The following is a 26,092-nucleotide window of genomic DNA, read 5'->3' as shown; positions in this document are numbered from 1 at the left end:
ATACAACTTTATAAGCTGAATTAAATAAAAATGAACAATTAAATAAAAAAAATTAAATATATATATTTCCAAAACCTTAAAAAAATACTAGTAGTTCTGTGGACCGTTAGTGGACCAAACATTCAAAAAAGGATGTTTCCATATTACCATTATTTAATAAATCCAAATCAATATTTACTCCTAAATCGTAGGCTTTGTAAGTAGATACTTAAATGCCTACCTACTTAGGTATAGACCATATTGTAATTTATGTAACTTTAAAATAAATCAAAAAAGGAATTATACGATCTGTAACTTCTCTAATAATTTATCTCACTTGTTTAATATTTGCTTAAACTAAAACAATTTTCAATAAAATGATCTTTCGTATCAACAAAGGAAGGGCTTCCCTATAGGAGCCCCTACATCTCCCCTTATCGCAGACATATTCGTGGACAATTTAGAGAATAATATTTTAAACTGTAATTCACTCTTATTAAAATATCTATTATTATGGAAAAATATGTCGACGATGTTGCATGTATGCAACATTGCACGATGTTGCATATATATGTTGAAAAAAAAACGCGTAAACAAAGTTCACAGCTTAACTCTCTCAAATAAATAAACGCTGCTGTCGTACGTATAACTAAGTGCTGAGATGAGTAAAATTAAAATCAGTGATCAATTCACAATTTCGGTGTCAACACTAAGTTAGCCAACAGTCATTTTTTAAACTTAGTCAACAAAAAGTTTAAAAAATAAAAAAAAACATTGATAATACAAGTGCGGTAATAAATACGTAAACCTTAACACGCGTATATCATGTAACGTTAGCATGTAATTGTTGGTTTTTGTAACATAATGTGTATTTGTTGGGTTAGCTGGAAGAAATGAGATGTTACCCATAAGCTATACCCTATGTACTCTGTATTTTTGTGCAATAAATGTTTAATGGATTTTGAATTTTTAAATTTAGAATATATGGACCGAAAATAGGCGCCAATTAAACTCCTTCCTACACTAAAATATTTCCACAAACAAATGAAATTCACCATAGAAATAAGAACCAATTCTACCTTAAACTGTTTAGATCTTAGAATATCAATCATAAACAAAAAAAAAAGAATTTAAAACCGTAAATCTAATAACTCTAATATAACCATTCATAATTCCTCTAACCACCCCATCTCCCACAAACATTCCGCCTTCCATTTCATGATCAATAGGCTGATTACGGTCCGTTTATCATACACCAACTACATACTAGAATTATCTAATAAATCGCATTAAATGACGGTTATCAGATAAATTTAGTTAGTATAATTCGAAATCTAAAAAATTTGCGAGAAGTAAAATTCGTTTCAACAGCCCCCTAAATAATAATAATATAAAATAACCAACGCGTAGAATCTTGTACATCAATAATAATAATGTTTTTTCTCAAAAAAGCCTACAAAATGTCTCAACAGATATCAAACCAACTTTTTATACAACAAAAAAGTAGGTAAATTTTTAGTCAACAGAAAGGATAAAGAACATTCTCGTAGTGTAAGCAATTCAGGTTTTTATTCACTCCAATGCTGCGAATAATATCCGGGTCAAAGAGCACTTAAAATGCCCAAATAGTAACGGTTTCTCCGAATTTGCAAACCACCAAACCATCAATGAAACGGATCATAAATTTAATAAAAAAACCAGGAGTCACTTTACTTCGTAAAAATACAAAAGGGATCAGACGGGATAACTTTAAGCCAAAAACATTAATGGCCAAGACATCAATAATCAAATCAATCTAAATTGAAGCCCAATAAGTCGCCGTTCTACAAAGTCTATTCTCAAGCCTTAGAAAAGGTACAAAATAAATTTCTTCGGTACATCAATTTTAAAATGAATATTTCCATCGAATTTATAAATTATAATAACTTACGTACCAGATAGAAGAGTTTTAACTCATATATTATTTTTATTCAAAATTATCAAATCTCTAATTAACAGCCCTGAATTATTGGAATTAATTTATGTGGATGTACCTGCCAGACCAGTCCTGGATTTGTCAATAGGCCTTATAGGCCGCGGCCTAGGGGCGGCAGAGTTCAGGGGGCGGCACTCGCTCGCTTTGGTAAGCCGTGTATGTGATTATAAACAAAAAAAGTCCCTGTGGATAGACAGAGTTTTATAACTATTAGACGATAAATATCATTTTTTAAAGGCGCTAATTCCTAGTACTTTAGTTAGATAGTTAGGGCGGCAAGGGTGGCGGGCGGCGGATCGGGGGCGACACATAATATACCGTATCACGCTTTGCACTGCCGGGCCAGCCGGCAGTGCAAAGCGGCAGTTTCGTGTATATTTATGTCCATTTCGGAAACATCGCACTTGTCGCAACGTTTTCTTCGATTTGATATCCTATAAGATTGTAACGAGTCCGAATACATTTCACTTTTTGTACATTGTTTGTTGGCGAATTATAAGTTAAGTGGAAGTTCGTTCTTGATTACGCTCCAGTTTCTGTTCACAGGGGTGTGAAAGGTGAGTATGTTAACACAATAATCAATAATACTAATACATATTCTGGTTCTGCTGGGCTAGATAGATAACTCTAACTAAATGATTTCGGCTCGCTAACAAAAACAAAGATTACTCAAGTTTCAAAAACATTAAAATTCAGAGTGTCTATGACCTTTATTACAGCGTCATCTAGTCCAGAACCTTTAAAAGTCGGCAAAAATTTATGTAAAAACATATATATATTTTTTTAACAGATTTTTAAAATACTTCATATTCATATACTGACGAAAAATGAGTGATGGAAGGAAGCGACTGAGTGGTGCTGAGTACAGAAAGATATCAAAATTAAAAAAAGATGAACAACAACATGCTTTTCAGAAAATAATTTTTTTTTTTAAGTGAAAACAGCAACGATTAATTAAGTATTTCTCAAGAGAACTCGGAGAGTGGGAGTAGTAGTAATAAGGAAGATCAAGGTACTGGTATTCCAATTGAGCTGACGAGTATGCATCATCTCAATCAGTCAGATCAGCCATGTTTAGTAAAACCTGTTCGTCCTTCTGATTCCGACATTTCTGACAGTGAAATACCTTCAACAAGTGGCAGGAATTTGAAGTCACGCTGTGAAGAAGTGTCTCTTGTCGCGAAAACTACTGAAATACAATCAACCACAAAACTGAACAAAGATCCAGCCTTATGGGAAATAAACGATTCGACGAGAGACATTATTGCAAGAAATGGTTTCGAACAAAACAAGTCCTGTGATTTCACAAAAAGTGGGAGAATGTATTCCGATCATCGCCGTTATTTACAAAAAAATCTATTTTTCAGAAAAATGAAAAATAATGAAGTAAAAGAAAGGAATTGGCTTGTCTATTCGGAAAACTAAGGCTCCGTATTTGGCGGACCCTGTTTGGCATTTGGATCTACTGAGAACAGGACCCAATTTGACCAGCAAGGTTTCAATGATTGGAAAAATGCAGAAATTCGAGTAGCTCAACACGAAAACTCTCCAAATCATAAGTCCTGTATTCTCGCTTTAAGATCTAGAGGTTTGATTCACGGTTGTATTCGATCTTCACTAACTGCCCAACTAAACGAGGAAATTACTTATTGAAAGAACATTTTAAAGAGGGTCGTTGCTGTAACGAAAGGATTGGCATCAAGAGGTCTCGCTTTCAGAGGAAGTAATGAAAAATTTGGTGACCCGCACAGTGGGAATTACATAATGCTACTTGAACTAATAGCAGAGTTTGATCCATTTTTAGCCAAGCATATTGAAAGACATGCAAACCAAGGATCTGGAACTACTAGCTACCTATCAAAAACTGTCTGCGACGAGTTCATTTGCTTAATGGCTGAGAAAGTACTGAAATGCATTAGTGATGAGATAAAAGAAGCGAAATACTTTTCTTTAATTGTAGACTCTACACCGGATGCAGCACACGTAGATCAACTGACACTTGTGATTAGATATGTTTTAAATAATGGAGAGCCATGTGAGAGATTTTTTAAATTGTTACCTTCTGTAGGACACAAGGCTCAAGATATGTTTGATGCCATTACTTTAGAGCTAGAAAAGTTGAACATAAATCTAGAAGACTGCCGGGGTCAGTCATATGATAATGCCTCGAACATGTCAGGAATTTATAATGATTTACAAGCCAAAATTCAAGAACAAGCACCACTTGCCATGTTCGTCCCTTGTGCAGCTCATTCATTAAATTTGGTGGGAACCTCGGCCGCTGAGTCTTGTACAGAAGCCTGTCACTTCTTCATGTTGCTGGAAGAGGTATATACTTTCTTTGTGAAGTCAACCGATCGTTGGAAAAAATTGCCTAGTGAAATAGGAAAACGAAAGACGCTGAAGAGAGTAAACCTCACACGTTGGTCAGCAAGAGCAGATGCCTGTCAAAGTGTAAGAGATTCCTGGGATGAAGTACTTACGGTTTTAAAAATGTTTGAAAATGACGCTACACAGAAACCCATCCCACGAATTGTAGCAAAGGGAATTCCGCCTTAAATTGGAAAAACTGGAAACGGCATTTATGATCGTATTTTGGACAGATTAAATAAAGTGAGTGCTCAGATTCAGAACTCATCTGTTGATGTACTGACGGTATCTGATCTTTATGGATCTCTTCTCGAATTTACAATAGTAGAGCGAGAAAACTTTGATTTTTTCGAAAAAAGTGCAATTGAAATGAGCGCACTTAAGCAATATCAGGGCGACATTAAGAGTAAGAGGAATCCTAAGAGAAAAAACTTCATAGACGAAGCATCAAATGAGGAAATCGAAACAACCTCCAGAGACTCTTTCAGAGTCAACACCTTTTTGGTAATTCTGGACAGACTGAGAGCTGAATTAGAGAGAAGACATGGTGCATATATAATCTTTAAAGAAAATTTTTCATTTTTAACAAGAATGAGTGAACTTTCAACACAAAGAGTCTCAGAAAAAGCTCAGTCTCTTGTGCAATATTACTGTAATGATTTAGAAGACGATTTAGTTCAGGAATGTGTACACTTTTGTAGTCACATTTCCTCTAATAAGACGGCAGAGAAACCTGAATCGACATCATTACTGAATCTTTTTAAGTTTTTGAGGAAACAATCTCTGCGTAATGTTTATCCAAACTTGGATATAGCTCTCCGCATCGCACTTTGCACCCCGGCCACAAATTGTTCTGGAGAAAGGAGTTTTCCTGTTTAAAGCGTGTGAAAAATTACCAAAGGTCTTCACTGTCGCAAGAAAAACTTAACTCTTTGGCTCTTCTGAGCATTGAAGCAGACTTAATGAATACTATAAGCTATGAAGATATTGTAGATAATTTTGTCAATAAAAAACCAGAAAAATATTTTAATTCTTGTTATTAAATTTTACTAATTAAATTAAATTGTACTAATTCGTTTGTTTATTTTATTTTTGAATACCTACTTCCTACATTTAAATATTTATTTTGAAAATTGTGTGTCACCTAATGGCAGCCTAAAAGTGAGTGTTTATGTTTTTTTTTATTTTTTTTTTTATTTTATTTTTTTTAATGATATATATTATCGGTGGCAATTTCCAAGAAGGGGGTAGGGGGCGGCGCAAACGAAGTGGCCTATACTTGTGAAAAGTACAAATACGGCCCTGTGCCAGACAAACTCGAAGCAGACACTTTTAAATGTAACAATAACCTCAATACTAACTAGGTACTCTATTTATTCACCAATTCCAAGAATTCATCACCTTGCAAACAAACACTGTGAACTTATTGATATATTTGGCGTTAATAATTTGGTGAGTTTCAAAAGGCAACTTATTTCAGACCTATTTGCTAGTTATTAACTTGTATTATTTATTAGCTTTAAAAAAAGTCTTCTCTGTATCTCACATACTCCTTATCAAATCAAATCAAATCAAATATTATTTATTGTAAAATAAAAATTACAAAAGGTGTATAGTTAGTTTATTTGTTATTTTTTTAGACGCAATATGAATGGCTGTATGCATGTACGGTCATACTTGATACGTATATTATACTTTGATTTACTTTACCATTTCACTTTATTATTTAAATTCGATATTAATTACGGCGTTGGTATTTTGCCATAACTGATTAGTTTTTTTTTATAGATACAACATGCATTATTTTTCTTATTTTTTTAAACATTTGTTTTATAATTCAAATCAGTATATTATATATATATTTATTTTTTATATTCCTTACGAGTGAATTATTTTCCAGTTTTCAGTCTTACTGGTTTGCAACAAACATGAATAATTATATGCATATACGTATGTACGTACGTACTTATGTAGAATGTACGTACCTACTTACTTTTAATTTGAAACTTTGCTTTATTTACAATATTAGGTGTTATTATTTGGTTTTGATGTTAATCTTAGTATTAGCATTTGATTTTTTTTATATATAGTTAAGATAATATCAATGTATTATGTTACACTTAAACACATAAATTGTCAATTTCCTCTGTAAAAGCCCGATAGGGCGTTAATGAATGATAGATAAAAAATAATAAAAATACTTAAGATGTTCCCTATTGACAAAGACCACAATATTCCCAACCCCCTACCTACTCCTACAACCTCTTCCACTGGAACTCAATACAATTTTTTGCAACCCATATAAACTTCATATATTGATAACACATGTATTATACAGCCCCGATGAAGCTACGGTTGTAGCAAAACTCGGTCGGCATTAAGTATAAAAAATAAAAGCAATGTTTACTAAGTTATTGTTTTATTTTAAAAATAAATAACTATGCTTGTTCTTAGACTTCGTTTCTAATAAGGTAAGCTTAGCGCTTTATCATTTAATTAATACGCGGTATCTACTTTCCAGTTTGATTTAAAACAACAAATAATAAATATTATTTTTCTATTATTTTTTTTTGCAATTTTTCAACAAAAACCTGTCAAATTAGTATTTAAGAAATAAATAAATAAGGTAACATCACATTATTATATTCTTTAATAATATTTGGCAATGTTCGATGAAATGTTCACTATATCCAACCTCAATAGGGAATATGCTAGAAGGTAGTTAACAGATGACCGATGGAATCATAATATCACCAATTGGTGCCCTTGGTCGAGAGAAATAAATAAAGACATTGTCGACAATTGATATGAGCTGACGTCCTGAAGATAAATTCAGGATTCGGATTAAGTATTGAAAAACGCAGCCATTTTTCAAAGGGGATCTGAATCTATTGCATGGCACCAGAAAACCTTTGAAGAAGTAACAGGTAATAATTTTGAAAAAACACATCACCTACTAACATTAGGACAATGTCTAAGGACTTAGTTTTATTAATAGATACTATAAATATATGAACGGTGTCGGGAAACTCGTAGTACAAGGGGAAACTGGTGAATCTACAACACACTTGGAATCAATTTTGATTTGAGCTTTGGTTTTCGAGTAACTCCAGTTCGAATATAGATTATTTAAACCAAATTTTTAAAAAATCGATCGCTCCTGGGTTAATACCAACTGTTTAATGTCTTTTAAGCTTCTTCGAAACATAGACCCGGCTACAAAACTTTTTTACCCCAATTATAAGTTGACAAAAAATAGAAAATCGCTTTTGGGTCCTCTATGTGACGCAGATTTAACAGTTTCCAGCTTGTACTACAAGTTTCCGGACACAGTGTATTTACAGAAGAAAAGAAGTACCTATCTGACATGCTTTAAAACAGTGATTTATGAAGTTATTTAGAGTAAAAATGTACATGACGTTTTGGTGTTCAGTGATTTTTCTTTCAAATTAATTATACATTCAAAAAATTAGTAAGTATTGGACAGTTAGGTGTGGGGCTTTGGGCGGTTACTCGGCTGAGCGACCGATGACTACATGTGAAAGATATTTTTTGTTTTTAAGTAACAAAAGACAACCAAAAATATTTCCAGAGATAAAAAAATTGTTAAAATTTCTTAATCCAAATAATATCAGTAATCACATGTTAAAGTGGGTCAATTACGTCTCTTAATCTTTTCATTATCATCATTTAACGTAGGTAGGTACTTTTCCATTCGAATAATATTGATCGCTAGCCTTTACTATTAAAGAGATTTTTTCTCGACCTCAAAGTAGTGCCTACGTAACTATTATTTCGGAAAATAGACTTGGACGTAAGAGTGACGTAAGAACATTATCGATGTTTTAAAAGAGAAATATGTTTGTAAAAACTCCCGCGGCGCGACATTGACTTCCTCATCCCTTTAGTAACTTTCTTTGTTTGTCGCCAGGGACCGCCCGTCGCGCGTTCTTTCTCATCTTGACTCAGAAAAATATTACTACCAGTTTCTTTTGAAGGTACCTATCATCAACCTATCTACGGGAAATGCGTAGAAGTTGTAAAATTACTATCCACTATCCACCAGTTGGTTTGAGAATTAGTTTTCCAAGTAATTCTAACAAATATTTCTATTTTTGAAAGTGTTATTTTTTCCTGGAAGTTCTATGTGAAATTTTGATTTAAAAAGTTTACGAGTTTGTCAATATTGTAAATCGGTTTTATTTCGATTTAGACATCTCTTCTAGTAGACTGAACGGACTGGAGCTCAGAGTCGTAGCAGGGTAAAACCAGACCATTCTAAAATAAATATGGAAAACTAAATTAACATATCATGGTTTAATTTTTTTACTATTATTTATTGTTAATGTATTTAACCAAAACCTCCTAGATCACGAGGACGGGCCACTCATTCAAAGCAGCCTCCTAACATGTATGGGATTTTACAAAAATTTTCCTTTGTTTTTTTTTCAATTTATTCTTAATTAAAATCTTAGTTAATTAAAAAAAAGGAGTAAAAATAGATTTTTTATAGCTTCCCATACAAATTAGGAAGCTGATTTGATTGATCCCCGGCCTTGTGATCTAGAAGGTTTTGATTTAGCTCGTAGAACTCTATATTTTTTTTTTAAATTAAAAATAGTAATATTGGTGGTTTGTCTTTATGTCTGTGGGACTACGGATCGATGACCTCTAAAACTGGGAATTACTCTGATTTTCACGATTGGAACTGATTGTGGGAACCATTCATACAAGCTATAAAGTAGGTACCAAAATGATTTTATTAATTAAAAATTATAGTTTTGAAATTTGTATTTCTTTTGTTAAAAAGAAAATTTGTTTGACAGACGTCGTAGTTTTTAATTTTTATTAACGGTTACATTTCTGATCGTCTTTTAAACGGTAATGATCACGAAGGAGATATTTTTTTTATTAATACTTTCAGCTTTACAAACCTCACAATATCTCATGATTTTTCACTGGTCTGGTTTAAAATAAAACCAAATTTAATCATGTAATTAGTAGGTATGATTTGAGATTTTCACGGCCAAAAGTATTATAGTGATTTGTTTTTGGGGTATTATGCCGTGTTGCGCTACCTAATTTTTTAGCCAACGTTTCGGACATCAGGGCAGATGTGTAATTGTAAATCATGTAATTAGTAGGTTCTGTAAGTTTTTAGTTGTTTTTTTTTATTGTGTCAAATGTTACGGCGCTCATGGTCATTTTCAAACTGTGGTTATGCCATATTAAGAACATAATTAAATTTGATTTACTTTATTTAAAAAAAAACTTAATATAAGTTTCATTTCATCACTGACGGGTTTTTGATGTGGGTAGGTAAATACATTCTTTATGTATTATTGTGGGTTCCATGATAACTAATCAAAATGACAATTCAACACACCTATAAAAAGTGTAAAGTTATGAAAAGTGAGGAAACAATTTTTTTGTTGTTTCATCACTTTTAATGACTTTATAACACTTTTTATAGGTGTGTTGAATTGTCGTTTTGATGAGTTATGCGATCACCATTATTGTGATACCGTAGATACAAGAGTTTCTACTAGCCGAAGTTAGTACAAATAGTGGTATACGTAAGTGAAAGTATTTATGGAATAGGTATCTACCTCTCTATTTAGATATAAAAAATAACCTATAATATTAATAATACCTCCAACTTCTGACATTTCCCATGCATTCTGATGGCAACATGCTACACTAGCGCCTTCTAGCGGCATGAATTGTCCTTTTCTAGATCCCCTGATGCGAATAGCCAGGTACTTTCTCGACCTTTCTCTTCCTGTTTCTTAAATCTATTAACTGGGAATGCTGTATTATATTTATGGCTTTGGGCATTTGTAACTCGTGTGTTCTGTCACATGAAAGAAAAAATAAACTCATTTAAAGAGCAAGGTAAAAAAAGCGCTCAAAGCGAAAAAATGACAAACAAAATCCAAATGAGACATAAAATTTGATGGACAACACCAACTTGTGGAGAAAGTAATCGATCGATTGGTTATTTCTTAAGGTGTTCCCCCGGGAGATTCTTATGATTGATGGACGGGCGACTCCGGGGAAGGTGGGGACACCCCGCAGCTGTGACATCACGGGCACGGGTCCTAACCTAAGGAGGGGGTTCTCAATCAACGCTTGATCTCATTAGGATAAAGGTCCCGCCCATAATCCCCGTGAAATATGATTAATGGTTCAGCCACGGCTCAGAAGCGGTTATTGTGTTCGAATGTTTTGTGCGGCTAATTATATTATGGCGGTGTTGGCTTTCAATAGACTAACCGACACCTTCTAACGAACAGCGGCAGTCAAGCTTTATCTCTGACGGCGGATAAAAGACTCTGAAAATTTACCTGAAACTTTATGCGGATGGAACAACGTTTCCGAAAGTTATGACGCGATATAAAGAAACATTGTGTGATACTGGAAAACTGGGCGAACACGATTTAAATGGATCCTCGATAGAATGGTAACAAAACAGAACCATGAAGAAAAGTGAAGAAAAATAACAAAACCTGCCTAACCTAACCCAAATTAACCTAACCTAATCTAACCTAACCTAACCTAACCTAACCTAATCTAACCTAATCTAACCTAACCTAACCTAATATAACCTAACCTAACCTAACTACCACTCTGACCTAACCTATAATTCCATTGTGATCTGTTTTCTCCGGTTACCGGTTTAAATGGAAATAGGACTTTTTTTTAAATCCGTATAAACACTTTGCAACTCCATAACATGAAAATTTTTGGGTAGAAATTTTGAATGCAAAGGGTTTGGACTAATTCAGGGAAAATAATTACCAACCTAAAGGAAAACCATTCAAGTAAAAGGGTCATTCAACAAAGTAGATTACCTGTGATGTATTCAAATCTGAGTTTCAGATGTCAAGGGTCGAGATTTATTGATTCACGGAGCCCATAAAATGAAGTATTTTTTTAATGCATTGTTTTCCAAATAAACATAGCCCTTTTTAAATACAATACGGTACAACGATATTTAAAAAGGTGTTTCAAAAATAAATAAAAAGTATTTGCAGATATTTGTTTTCAATAAAGTCTTCTTATTATTTTGGTGCCATCTTCTATAAAAGGTTGGCTATTTTCACTCTGCAGCACATTTATAGTAAGTAATGAAAAAAAATCATCGCAATATGTGGTAGCACGTTACATAATGTGCTACAAACCCGTAGAAATTCAAATTATAGAGGAGCCAATCAAGTAAAAGGAGAACAAACCAACTTGCGCGAAGCAAGGGAGGCGGCGTGATACAAGTCCTTTTTTACAATGGAGCGCAAATTGCAAGGCTGTGTAAAAAAAAATAACTACATTTCCTAAATCGGTTAAAAAAAGTTCGGGCCTGTTTCCAAAATATAATATTTTATTACACCTTTAACAAATGTATTGTAACTCAGCCAAATCTCTCAAATTTATCAATCAGTAGTCACCACAAATTGAGATACAATATAAAATAAATAAAAATAATATATAATTAAAAAAAATAATGTATGGGTGAAGCAAAGACAAAAATAGGACATAGCATATAATTAAACATTAGAGAGAATTATTCAAGTAAAAGTCTGAATAAAGTTTGGTGGAGTCCACGATATCGCTCCTAAAAAGAGTATTAATAAATAAATGGCGATTTAAAAAATACATAATTGCGTCATGTTTATTTTCGTAAAGACCAATGAAAATCTTTTAGACTGGCACAAAAAATGTCAATGCACTGGCTTGAGTTAAGAAGTTATAATAAGTCTTATTATTATGGAGAGTGGAGAATGGTATCCATATGATTATGCAATAGAGTTATTATTACTTATTTAGGTTGATTGAGGAAAAGCAATTATTCCTGATTTCTGAGTTTACTATAAGGAATATTCTTACAACTTTTAAAGGTCACTTTTAACTGTATCATACTTAAACATATCACCTGTTGGTAGTTCTTATTCGAAGTATGATACAGTTAAAAGTGACCGAGGTGGATAGGGTCCCATTAGCTCAGTTGGTAGAGCGGTGTCCCGGAAAGCAAGGGTCTTGGGTTCGAGTCCTAGATGTGACCGTATTCTTTTCTGATTTTTCTGTTTCAGATTTTCGTTTAGAAATCGCTAATATTGTCTTCAATAATTAAATATTACAATTTGAGGTTTTACTCAATAAAGTTATTCCGAAAAAAAAAATTTTTAAAAATAATAATTTTAAACTTGCAAATGACACCAAAAATTTTCCTACTCTTACAAATAAAGACATTATTGGTTTGTTTAATTTCATAATATGAATAATCGCCTCTTACTTGCCCTATGTTCCGTGGAATTCCAAGTAATAAGCGATATTATGCGGACTCAATATCAAGACTATAGACATGATACCAAACGATACTAGTATAAAGCATAGACCACAGAAACCAAAATACGATGGGAGGGTATCTTTGTCTTGTACCATCTACCCTTACAAACGAACGGGTGCTTGGCAGGATGGATGCATGTTACCGCAGCTATTTAACATGTACATGGATGAACTAATCACCAAAGCATCTACCCAATGGAGCTAAGTTTGATGTTGCCTTTGTGATAAAACAGTGAACCATATAGGTTATGCAAATGACTTGACGGTATATTAGCACGATCCTTATAGACGTTACGATACTTTTTAAGCTTTTTTACATTAACTCCACACAGAAGGCTCCAAGGAAAATCATTTCCCCCAGGGTTCATGTCGTCTTTGTTGATGCTGTGTGGAGGATATTTGTAAGGAAAGGAAGCGGGAGAAGTCTTGGAAAGAAAACAGGTAAGAGATTAGGTGTTTCCTACCTGTGGCGTGCATTGTAATTAATTAATTTTAAAAACTAACAAAATTAATAATGCTATGATATATTCTTTAAAAAAACATGATGTTCCCTATCAATCTCCAGGATATAAAACAAGTATACTTACTATTAAAACTGAAAATTCTAAGAAATATTCAAAAATTATACTAACAATTAAAAAAAAAATGTCCATAATCAAACGAACTGTCAATATTACAAAAAAATACTTGCTCTCACGGAACAAAAACTGGAATATTGTTATAAATTTTAAAGATGTCTATAAAAATATTTCATATCTATTCTCAATGTCTTACAAATATGCATGTACTTTTGAATATCCACAAGCTATAGAAAATAATAATAATATAGTCTATACATTAAAAAACCGACAAATCTTTCATCATTCTACATACTTTAAAGTCAGGATATATGTATTTAAAACCAAAAAATTTAAATCATTCTCTATATTGAAGATAAAAAACCTAAATATTTTCTTCATGATAACACATCTCTACTTAATACACTTTTATGTTTATTTTTACAATTCATTACATCTACGTTCTACATTTGTATATTCCTACCAGAAAATAGAAAATACAATAACAATCCACAACTGCATTTATCGAATGCTAGTAAATTACAGAATACTAAAGTCTAATTATAGATATATTAATTTGTCAAAATTATTATTATATACATTACTAACCCATATACCATGCTGCCAATATTCTATAGGCAATAAATCTCTACACTATATGTTCACTTGTACTATTGATATATTCTTCCAAACGCTATTTTTTATTGTAATTATTATAAAAAGAAGAACGAATCAAATTAATTATTGCTGTCAATTAAACAAACACTCACTATGTCTCCGAGTATTATCTAAACATAAAATAAATCTTATAGAAAAAATCAAAACCCCACAATTTTAGATATGAACTGAAATCGAGCAAGAATAGTGTTACACTAATTATGAGCATTATTACTTATTCATTTACTCGTAGAATTTTATATACATATTTTATCACACCTAAATAAATACAATGGAAAATTTTAACTTAAGCGAAATTGATAAAAATCTAAATATAGAAGAATACGTATGTGAAGCAGCCAGTGAATGCAATAAGATCTATAACAATATAATAAATAGACTAACAATCTTGCACCTAAACATTAGAAGTATAAATAAAAACATGGATGAACTTTTGGTATCCCTAAATACATTATGTTCACAGCCAGATTTCATAATACTATCCGAGGCGCACATACATGCAAACATAAATATACCAATCATCCCAAACTACAAAAATTACAATACAAATTATCAGATTAATAAAAATAGTGGAATTGTAGTATACGCTAAAGAAAAATTTACTGATATCAATATTACCGAAATACACATATGCAAAGCAAACTGTTTGTCATTAAATTTTGTTTTAAATAATATGCCATTCAATATAATCGCAATATATCGAACACACAGTTCTGATGTACCTTTATTTATAGAAGAATTAAAAAAAATACTATGTAACAAAAACCATCTAAATTGTATCGTAATAGGTGATTTAAATATTAATATTGGTCCTAATAACCACTGTAAAAATAAATTAGATTATATAAATGCTATGAATGAAATGAACTTTATATCATGTGTAAATAATTTCACAAGAGAATTTGCAAACCAATCGCCATCATGCCTGGACCACATATGGAGCAATATTAAACACACAGAAAAAATTAAATCTATTATATGGAAAAATGATATAACAGATCACCATACAAATATTTTTATTTATGATTTCAATAAAAACTTAGGATTAAATGACTCTAGAAAAAATATTAACATAATTTCCAAATTGAACAATGTAAAATTAAACAATAAATTAAGTAACGAATCTTGGTCCTCAATACTAAATTGCCAAAACCCAGACATGTGCGCAAACTTCTTTGAAGAAACTTTAAATGCTCATATCGCAGACTGTACAACCTTTATAAATAATCAACCAAGTTCTAAATTAAGGCAAATCAAACCATGGATTACGCAAGGATTACTCATATCTATCCGGAAAAAAGAAAAACTTTTCATAGACACAAAAAAAAACCCTACCAATAGCCAAGTAAAAAACGAATACAAAATATTCCGGAACAAACTCATTAAAATTATCAAAGACACAAAAGAAAAATATTACAGGGAGAAAATAATCCTCACAAAAGAAAACCCTAAAAAAACATGGAACACTATAAATGAAATAATGAATAAAAATAATAAAAATAAGTCTACAATAAATGTCATAAACAATAATGGAACTAAAATAAATGCTATCCGTGAACCAAAAATGTGCGCAAATATTTTCAACAAATTTTTCGCTACCGTCGGTCAAAAACTTGCATATAAAATTGACCAAAATTATCAACCTGATGACATACATGAAGATAAAATAACAAATAGCAATCTTTTAATTTTTAAACCGACTTCAGAAAAAAATATTGAAAACATAATACAATCACTTAAAAATGGTAGTGCGCCAGGATACGACGGTATAACTACAGAAATCTTGAAAAAATACTGCAATTTTCTAACCAAACCGATTACGCATATAATTAATATAAGTAATAAATACGGAATATTCCCGTCTAACTACAAAAAAGCCATTATAATCCCAGTATATAAATCCGGAGATCCAAAAGAAGTAAACAATTACCGCCCAATATCCTTATTATCAAACATTGCAAAAATACACGAAAAAGTAATAAAAAAACAAATTACTGATTATACAGATAACCAAAAAAGTATTAACCCTAGTCAATACGGTTTTAGAGATAAACTTAGCACACAAGACGAAATTGCAGAATTAACTAAGCTTATTTACAAAACATTAGATAGAGGCAAAAAATGCTTAAGTATATTCATTGACCTCAGTAAAGCTTTTGATAGTGTCTCACATTCAAAATTAATTAATAAAGTAAATAATATAGGAATTACTGGCAAAGCTAAAACATGGTTAAAAAGTTATCTCTATCAAAGAACTCAACAGGTTAAAGTAAACAACGAATTAAGTGAAATAGAAAATATAGATTTTGGAATTCCACAAGGAACTGTTTTGGGACCTTTACTTTTTATATTATATGTTAATGAACTTTTTCAACTCCCAATCATTGGAAACATCATAATATCTTACGCAGATGATACAGTTATAACTATTGAAGGAAATTCATGGAATGAGGTCGTAGTATCAGCTAATAATGCAATAAATATCGTTAAACTATGGTTTGACGAAAATTTATTGACACTGAATGTCGAAAAAACCCATTTTATACCTTATAGCCTAACAGGGAATAACTCAAATGTAAATCTAAACATAAAAATTCACGAAAGAAATTGCCTCCTTAAATTCGCACCCTGTAATTCAAACTGTATAAACATTAGTAGTAAAAAAGAAATAAAATATCTTGGAATAATTATTGATAATAACATTAAATGGAAAAGTCAAATAAATTCCACAGTAGACAGAATGAGAAAACTAATCTATATATTTTTTAGACTAAGAAATATTGTATCATTAAAAATACTAAAAGATATTTATTATGTATTGGCGCACTCTGTCCTACAATATGGAATCGTGGCTTGGGGGGGTGCATATAAATCATCCCTACTCCCACTGGAAACTATTCAAAAAATACTAATAAAAATCATCTTAAAAAAGCCATATTACCACCCAACTATAAATGTTTTTCAAGATTTCCCGGTTCCCCCACTTACAAAAATTTATGACAAAATTGCACTTCTACAAATACATAAAGATTTCTTTAGTAAAAATAATTTACCACAATTGAAGCAAAAGAATAATATCTGTTGGAGGACTAACCGTGCCACTAGCACGAACCACAACAGCACAACATCACTATATATTCAAGGGTGTAAAATTATTTAATAAATTACCCCTTGATATACGATCGGAAGAAAACTACGAAAAATATAAAAAAAAAATTAAATTAAAATACTCTTGTACCACCTCATAACTTTACTTATTGTTTAGAAATATGTTTTTGTCTTTTAAATTCTTTGAATCATTTATTAACTAACCTATATTTTTATTACTTTTATTGTTATTTTTGTGTTATTTTTTGTTTTATTACTAATATTTTTTGTTTAATTTAAACAAATGTAAAAATATTTTTGTTGTCCTCTCCTAAACACAAGCAGCTGCTTTATTAGGAGAGTGATTGATATATTGGTGTTTATATTGTTAAAAAAATTGTAACCTTGTTTATATGTTTCAATAAATAAAAAAATAAAAAAATAAAAATAAAAATTGTAAACAGGAGTGACGAACGTATGAATCCAACTCTCCCACTGTGTACAGGAGTGACGGATGTATGAATCCACCCCTCCCACTGCGGTGCAAGGCGATGAGTCCTGAGAGTCCAGCTGGAGAGGTGAAAAGGTCTCGCTCAACCGGTTTCTCGCCCATATACAAACCCACCCCTCATTTTCCTTCCCAGAACTTCTTCTTCCTTTCCATAAAAAGACCCTCACACAGCATCCCAAAGATGACAGGGCCTCCTGTGCAGATGTAAACATCCTAATGTAAAAAAACCCATGACTATTTACAAAATAATTGAAATATTTTGATAATGAAACGATTAATTACCCTTGAGGTAATCTTTCCGATTTTATGTCCGGGTTAAATCTTCCCCATAGGAAATAACTAAAACCTTCCACACAATTTTCCACAAATGATAATCTAGTCAATCAACATTATGCAAGTGCATTATATAAGCAAAATAAATACAAAACAATACAAGAACAACACGTCAACTCACCAGAGATCAAATAGGAAAATAATTCACCGACTCCAGATATTTTCATATCAGAGGGTTCGGCTCGGTAAAACTCCTAACAGGGCCTATAAATCCTACTGATCCCTCAACATAAATATTTAAAAAAATCTTTCGTTATCCTACATGTATTTAAAATGACTAAATTACTTTTTATTAAATTACTAAATTACTTTTTTTTTGTTGAGTGGGCATAGCGCTTGGGTCTCACCCGAGCGTCGCGTGTTCGATTCCTCGGCTGGCTAAGTCCTCCATCACAACACAAGCAACATTTTCGGCTTTCTGTGGTGGTAATAGGAGATTTTCAAACATTGTTGGGTTATTCGTAACCTGGGAATGTTTGTCTTTCTTTTTAAAAAAAAAAAAATATATATATATATAAAGAAAACAATTTTAAACTTTTTCTATTTGTTTTTATTTGACCGTGACCGGTTTCAGCCTGTTAGGGCCATCTTCAGACTGGTACAATTTTTGTCTTAAACTAGGGTTTATATAGTAGGCAAATTACATTGAGGGGAGGGGTTAACATAATAGGTTGGTTTGAATTATGAGGGGTTTTTCGTGAAATATGATATTTCCCAAATAAGTATAATACTACCAATTTACGGATTTACCCATCGTAAGGTTATCAGCTAATTGTTAACTATTAAAATCAAATGAATTTATTAATAGAACTATGATTATTATGCCTATTAGGAATCTATTGTGTGGTTAGGTAAAAATATTTTCATGGATTTTATATAATTCAAATACATATTTAGGATAAGTGACATACTGATTATAATGGATATAGCAGCGGAGATTTAGCAACTGACCCTTATGGTTAACAATAAAATACACGCTACTTACTAAAGACAACTTAAAAAACTAACATATTGGACAGAAAAACAAGTCAAATTAACACTTACGGAAAAGACAGTAAATTCACTCACCCTATTATTTTACGATAAGGTAGTAAATACAACCGATGTAGAATTTAATGATACCGAAATTAAAATGCTTGAAAAAGGTTTAAAATACTGCCCAAACTTACCACTTCACTTAAAAGATCTCGAGAATCTCGCTATAGACACAGATATAGCAACGTCAGATTATGGCAATAAATACCTATGCGCTAAAATAATTAAAAAACGCAACGACTGAGGGTAAATTTTCAAGCGAAGCACACACAGTAAAATCATTAAAAAGTAAAATCAAACAAAACAACCTTATTATCTAAAAAGCAGATAATGGAATAGTACAGTAATCTTAAACAAATCAGATTACATAGAAAAAGTCCAAGATGTGCTGGACACTAGTAAAGTAACCCTATTGAAAAAGAACCCCACCTCGAAATTCGCATCAGATGTAAACTCAATCCTTAACTATAGCAAAGTCCTTATTAAGAATAAATTCCATAAAGATAGTCTGTCTGTTATGAACCCCCAATGCCCACGCCTTTATGCACAACCAAAAGTACATAAAAATAACATGCCAGTAAGACCAGTAGTATCGTATAATTCAGCTCCTGCCTATAAACTAGCAAAATTTGGAAATAAAATCATCAAAAACACTGTCAATTTTAAATCAAAATACGGCATAATAAATTCCCTACAATTTATAGACCTCATCAAAGACATAAACATACCTAACAATGCCACTCTGGTTTCGTTTGATGTTGTCAGTCGATTCTCTTAACATACCGACAAACGAATTAAAGATAATTATTAACAACTACATGGAAAAACAAAATACTAATTTGATAGAACGGAAAGAAATAACTGAAATACTAAAGACATGTATAGAACAAAACTTCTTTAGATTTAATGATAATTTTTATTTAAATATTGAAGACAATATTAGTGATTTTTAAACGCAAATCTGAAACAGAAAAATCAGAAAAGGAAACGGTCACATCTGGGACCGTTTCCTTTTCTGATTTTTCTGTTTCAGATTTGCGTTTAAAAATCACTAATATTGTCTTCAATATTTAAATATTATAATTTGAGGTTTTACTCAATAAGTTATTCCGAAAAATAATAATGATAATTTTTATATTCAATCTAATGGACTAGCCATGGGCAGCCCGATATCACCGGTGCTGGCCGAATTTTTCATGGATCACATGGAAGAACATATAGAAAAATTTAAATCATTTAAAAATGTTACCTTCTATCGTAGATACGTAGATGACATTTTAATTATCTGGACGGGAACTCACAGACAGTTAGATAATTTTCTAAAAGAAATTAATAAAATCAACAAAGCCATCCAATTTACAATGGAAATGGGGGGAACTAAAATTAATTTTTTAGGCATAGGTATCGAAATAATTCATACAAAATTAGAATTTACAATTTACAGAAAACCAACATACAGCGACAACATTATACATAACACATCTAGACACCACATTTCTCACAAGTTATCAGTATTTAACTCACTCATTCACAGACTCTTACATATACCCCTGAATTGTATAAATTATATTAATGAACTCAATATTATTAAAACCATAGCAAATAATAATGGATATAGTAGTGAACTTATTGATAGATTATTAAAGAAAAAGGATAAAAAACTCACACTGGCAATTTCATCGCAAGGTCTTACAATCAACAATGAAAATGATGTCACAAAAAAACAATGGGTTAAAATACCTTATGTTGGTGATATATCCACAAAAATGTCTAGAATAACCAATAAAGACAATTGTAAAACAGCATTCTATAATGTAAATTCATTAGGTAAAATCCTAATAAATAATAAAGATAAAAGGGATAAAATGGAAAACTCAGAAGTCCAAATCAACTGTGCCAATTGCCCGTCTTACTATATAGGCCAAACAGGTAGATCATTCAAAACCCGCATAAAAGAACATTTTTTCAAGCTGGGTTTTTTTTTATTTTTTTTATTTTTTTATTGAATAAATAGTTAATACATAATATCAAAAAACAAGTCCTGCTAAGCCGATTTAATTGGCTTGTCAACAGGTGCTTAAAGTTAGTTTCAAATACATTTTTTAAAGTTATAATTTACATCTTATATCTACAGAATTAACAATTTTTTCATACAATATTTCATACATATTAAAATAAATATTTTTTTCCGATAGCCAATTTTTCCCCATATATTTAACCTTATTCATAGATTTACATTGCTTTATAGTGTCAGGTAATAAATTAAATATCTTCGGTATGTTGTATTCAAACGTTCTCTGTCCGTATTTATTATTAAATTTCGGAACTATTAACCCGTCATTGCGCGTGAATCTAGTACTGTATTTATGTTCTAATTTTTCTTTATGCTGCGGGGTAAATATATACTGAATTATGATTTTTTGCCATAGTATAGCCTTAACAGGTAAAATTTTGGCACTCTGAAACAGCAACGGTGTATTATGTCTCTGTTTAAAAATATTAGGGACGACTAGTAATTTTACAATTGCGTTTTGTACAACTTGGACTTGTTTCAGATTGGTTATACTAGTATTTCCCCATATGGTTAATCCATATCTTATAATAGATTCTGCCATTGACATATAAATTATTTTAAGTGTTTCAATTGATAGGAAAAAATTTAATGTGTACATTCTGCCAGCAATTGATCTGAGTCTTTTACAGGTTTTTTTAATATGTTTGTCCCATTTGAAAAAGCAATCTACTGTAACACCAAGATAGACATATTCTGTAACTAATTCTAAGCTTTCACATTTACAGTTAGTCGGGATATTTTTATGGATGCAATTAAAACTATGAGAAATAATATTAGGATTAAATTGAAATCTGGCATTAGGTGATCTTATATGCAAAACTTTGGTTTTTTTAGCATTTATTAATAGTCCTGCATCATGTGACCATTTACAAAGTTGATTAAAGTCAATTTGCATGAGTTCAATTGCAATTTTTAGATCTTTATGTGATATGACCAATGCCGTATCATCTGCAAATACAAAATGTTTAACAAAAGAGAAAAGTTTTTTCATTATAGTTACATAAATTATATATAGTGTAGGTCCCAATATGGAACCTTGTGGAACTCCTGCAGATACATTCTTTGTTTTACTAAAAGTATTATTTATTTTGGTACATATTTTTCTATTTCTAAGATAATCTTTAAATAAATTTAACACATTTCCTCTTATTCCAATTTTTTCTAAGGTTTCTAGCAGTTTTTTAGAGTTAATTGTGTCAAAAGCTTTAGAGTTATCGATAAATAACACAATAACATGTAATTTATTATTTAATTGATTATTTATGTAATTGGAAAAATCTTGCAGTAATTTTTCAGTATTTTTTTTTCTTTGAAAGCCATATTGATTTGGATCTATGATAGCGAATTTTTCAATGTAATTATTTAATTTATTTGATAAAAATTTTTCGAGAATTTTTTCTAACGCAGGTAGTATACTAATAGGCCTATAATTTCCCAGTTCAATGTGTTTTCCACCTTTAAATATTGGTCTAGTAATGCTACATTTAAATTCTTGTGGAATTTTTGCTTGCTTTATTATCGTATTGATTAAATGAGTAATTATTGGCCCAAGAGTTTTTATATTTCTTTTTAAATCAAACATTCTTATATTGTCAATACCTGTGCTTTTAGAGTTTTTCATTTTTTTAACAATGTTTTCAATATCAGTTATAGTAGCTCTTGGTATAAATAAACTGTGAGGCAGTTCTTCCAGTACAATATTAGTAGCTTTGTGATTGCATTTATGTAACATGTTGCTGATGCTATCCGAGAAGTAATTCACAAAATCATTTGACACAGAATCCTCAGTTCTATCTTTTAACATATATCGTGTTATTGTTTCATCACAATCGTTTTTGGGTTTACGTCCTAAAATATTATTTATCACATCCCAGGTTTTTTTTGTATCATTAAAACAGTTTTTAAACTTATTATTATAGTAGTTAGTTTTATCTTTATTTATAATTTTATTGACAAGGTTTCGTGATTTTTTGTATTCTGTTTCATATGTTTTGTTTGTTGGTGTACTTTTCCATTTTTTATATGGTTTATCCCTTTTATTTATTTGACATAATAATTCACTGCTTACCCATTCATTTATTGCATAAGGTCGTGTTTTCGGGTTTTGCACTATCGTTTTAGAACTACTCTTGTAAAATTTATTAAATAAAGATTTTATTTTTTCATATAATGAAATACAATCCTTATCCTCTATAAGTTTACTCCAGTTATAATCTCTGATATGTCTATCAATATCCTTTTGTGAGATGATTTGAATATACTTATTTGCAAAGTCTACCTGACGTTTATGACATTTTATATTAATAGCAGTGATAAAATGATCGGCAATATTATTTTCACAGACGCAAGCTGTTATTTTCTTGCCTCTAAATTTGGCAAATATATGGTCAATACACGTGCGAGTAATTTGTCCATTTGATACAGCTTCTCTGGTTACTACATTGATGCATTTAGTTAAATAATGGTTAGTAAGTAAGTTTTCATACGAAGTTACAATATTATCTTGTTCATCAAGCAAATTAAGATTTATATCTCCAAGTAAGATAATATATTCCTTACTATTAATTGTCTCAAGATATGATGATAATTCCGTCAGAAATGAAGATTTACTGAAATTAGGAGGTCTATAGATAGCTATTATATTGACTTTAGTTTTGTCCTGGAGTATGAGCTTTCCTGATATATTTTCAAAATGTATTGATTTTAATGTTTTTAGTCTAAATTCAAATTTGTTTCTTATATACAATATAATTCCTCCTCCTGACTTATCAGTCCTGCAGTAGTTATATGCATTATATCCAGGAATATTGTAAATACACATACTTTCAGTTTGAATAGATGTTTCACATAGCATCAGAATGTCAATATGCTTCAAACAATTAATTAAATATATATGCAATACATCCCAATATTTTTGTATAGATCTAATATTTAATTGAATACAAACAAGATTATCAGACGAATTTATGTTTTGTTTTTTTATCCAATCTTCTAAATTATTTACTGTACTACTTTCTATTTCATTATCATTATCTATATAAGAAAAATTATTCTGCGCCATTTAATTCGTGATGGTAATTAATTGTTTTCTTGTTTTGTTTAACAGACATATTTTGAGTATAAATTGAAGAATTTAATGTTAAATATTTAACAAAATAAAAGTGATTGTATTTGAAGCTAATTGGTACAAGTAATTTTTGATAAAGGCTTAATAAATATAAAATAAACTGTATGTTCACATCTAGTGTTATTTCAGAATATTTTTCATATTTAAAAAAAAATTTATAAGCTGTTTTTATAATTATGAATGTGAAATATAGTACACAGTGAAAAAATGCATGTTTAAGTAAAAAAAAAATGTTTTTGAAGGTGACGTTATGATATTACTATTAAAAAAATAATGTAATATAATAATGTTATTTTTGTTAGTTAATTTGTGATTTTTTATAATTTTTATAACGATATTTATGTAATAAAATGTAATAACACTAAATCTATTTTGAGACAGGTTTAATCTTATTTCTAGTCAATATTCTATTTTTTCTTTTGCTAAAAAGCTCATTTTTTTATACACAATACATTTCGTTTTATCGTTTGCAGAATGCCTGATGTCAATATTCCAGTTCATTTTTTTATTTTTTTTATCACAATTTTTACATTTAGGTTCTTTATCTTTGTTAGCACAATCTTTGTATGAATGATCACCAGCACAGTGTGTACACAATGGTTTGTCCTTTTCTTTGTGAAGACACCTGACAGAAGTATGTCCAAAGCCCAGGCAGTGATAGCATTGCACTAGAGGATGGGCATCCTCTACTTGTATTCTCTGGTATCCCACATAGATTTTACCGGTATATACTAGCCTTCTTCTTATTTCAGTACTAACTTCTATTATGTAATTAGATGTGTTATTATATTTGTTTTTCAAGATCTTTTTTAACGTCACCTCAATTTCTGGTTTATCTATCATCACATTTTTTTTTTTTTTTTAATATTTTTATTTATTTTATAAAATACAGTATAATGTTTAAATTTACATAGTAAGAACATATTTCAATAAAAATTAACATGTTTACCTTTACAAGAGTCTAAAACTCGTGTGTAAAGGGAAAATAATAAAAACTTAACATACATATGTAAATAGAAGAAAAAAATAATCATAAAAACATATAAAGTGAAGAGATTTTAGTTTTTTTATACAATAATTTATAAAATAATATAGTGAGATATCATCGTCATTCTAATTCGTTAAATTATTTATTGTAGTGAAGTTAATTTTATTTTTAAATTTATTAAAGTCCGGTTCTAATCTCATCTCAGTCGTTAATTTATTAAACCATACCACTCCAGTGTACGTGTAATAGTGTTGTGCAAAACTGGTATGCATTAATGGAGTCCATAAGCGACCCATTGTATTTTGCCTATTGCTCTTGACACGAACCATGGCATGGTGTGACTTCTTATGCAGATCTTTGTGGATTTGAAGTAGCGTATTTTTCGTATATGTATTTTTTAGTGATGGGACTTGAAAATCTTGGAAAAGTTGTAAGGTTGGGTAGTCTGATGGTTTTTTTATTAAAATTTTTATTAACAGCCTTTGAGTGATTTCCAGCGGTAAAAGTGATGATTTGTAAGCTCCCCCCCACGCAACGATACCATACTGTATTATTGAATGGGCTAGAGCGTAGTAAATATTTTTAAGAATTTTTAAGTTAAGTATATTTCTTAGACTAATAAATATGTAAATGAGTTTTCTTAATCTATTTATGATATTGTTTATGTGAGTTTTCCACTTAAGTTGACTATCTATTATTACACCTAAATATTTAATTTCATTTTTATTTCCTATGGATAAACAGTCATTATTTTGGCAAGTAGATTTTTTTGATATGCATTTTTTTGAATGTATTTTAATATTTAATGTAATAAAAGGGTTTATTTTGTTTATACTAAAAATTATATAATATGTTTTTTCAATATTTAATGTTAATAAGTTTTTATCAAACCATTCTTTTAACGTATTGATATCATTGTTAGCAATTATTTCAAGTTCATTCAATGAATTCGCTTGAAATATAATTGCAGTATCATCTGCATATGAAATGAGTTTTCCTGTTAATGGTAATTTAAAGATATTATTAACATAAAAT

Source organism: Hesperophylax consimilis, chromosome 8 (genome assembly GCF_061612785.1).
Source record: "Hesperophylax consimilis isolate HC1 chromosome 8, BYU_Hcon_1.0, whole genome shotgun sequence".
Taxonomy (NCBI): Eukaryota; Metazoa; Arthropoda; class Insecta; order Trichoptera; family Limnephilidae; genus Hesperophylax; species Hesperophylax consimilis.
The sequence above is the reverse complement of the archived record's forward strand: the minus strand, read 5'-3'. Positions refer to the sequence as shown.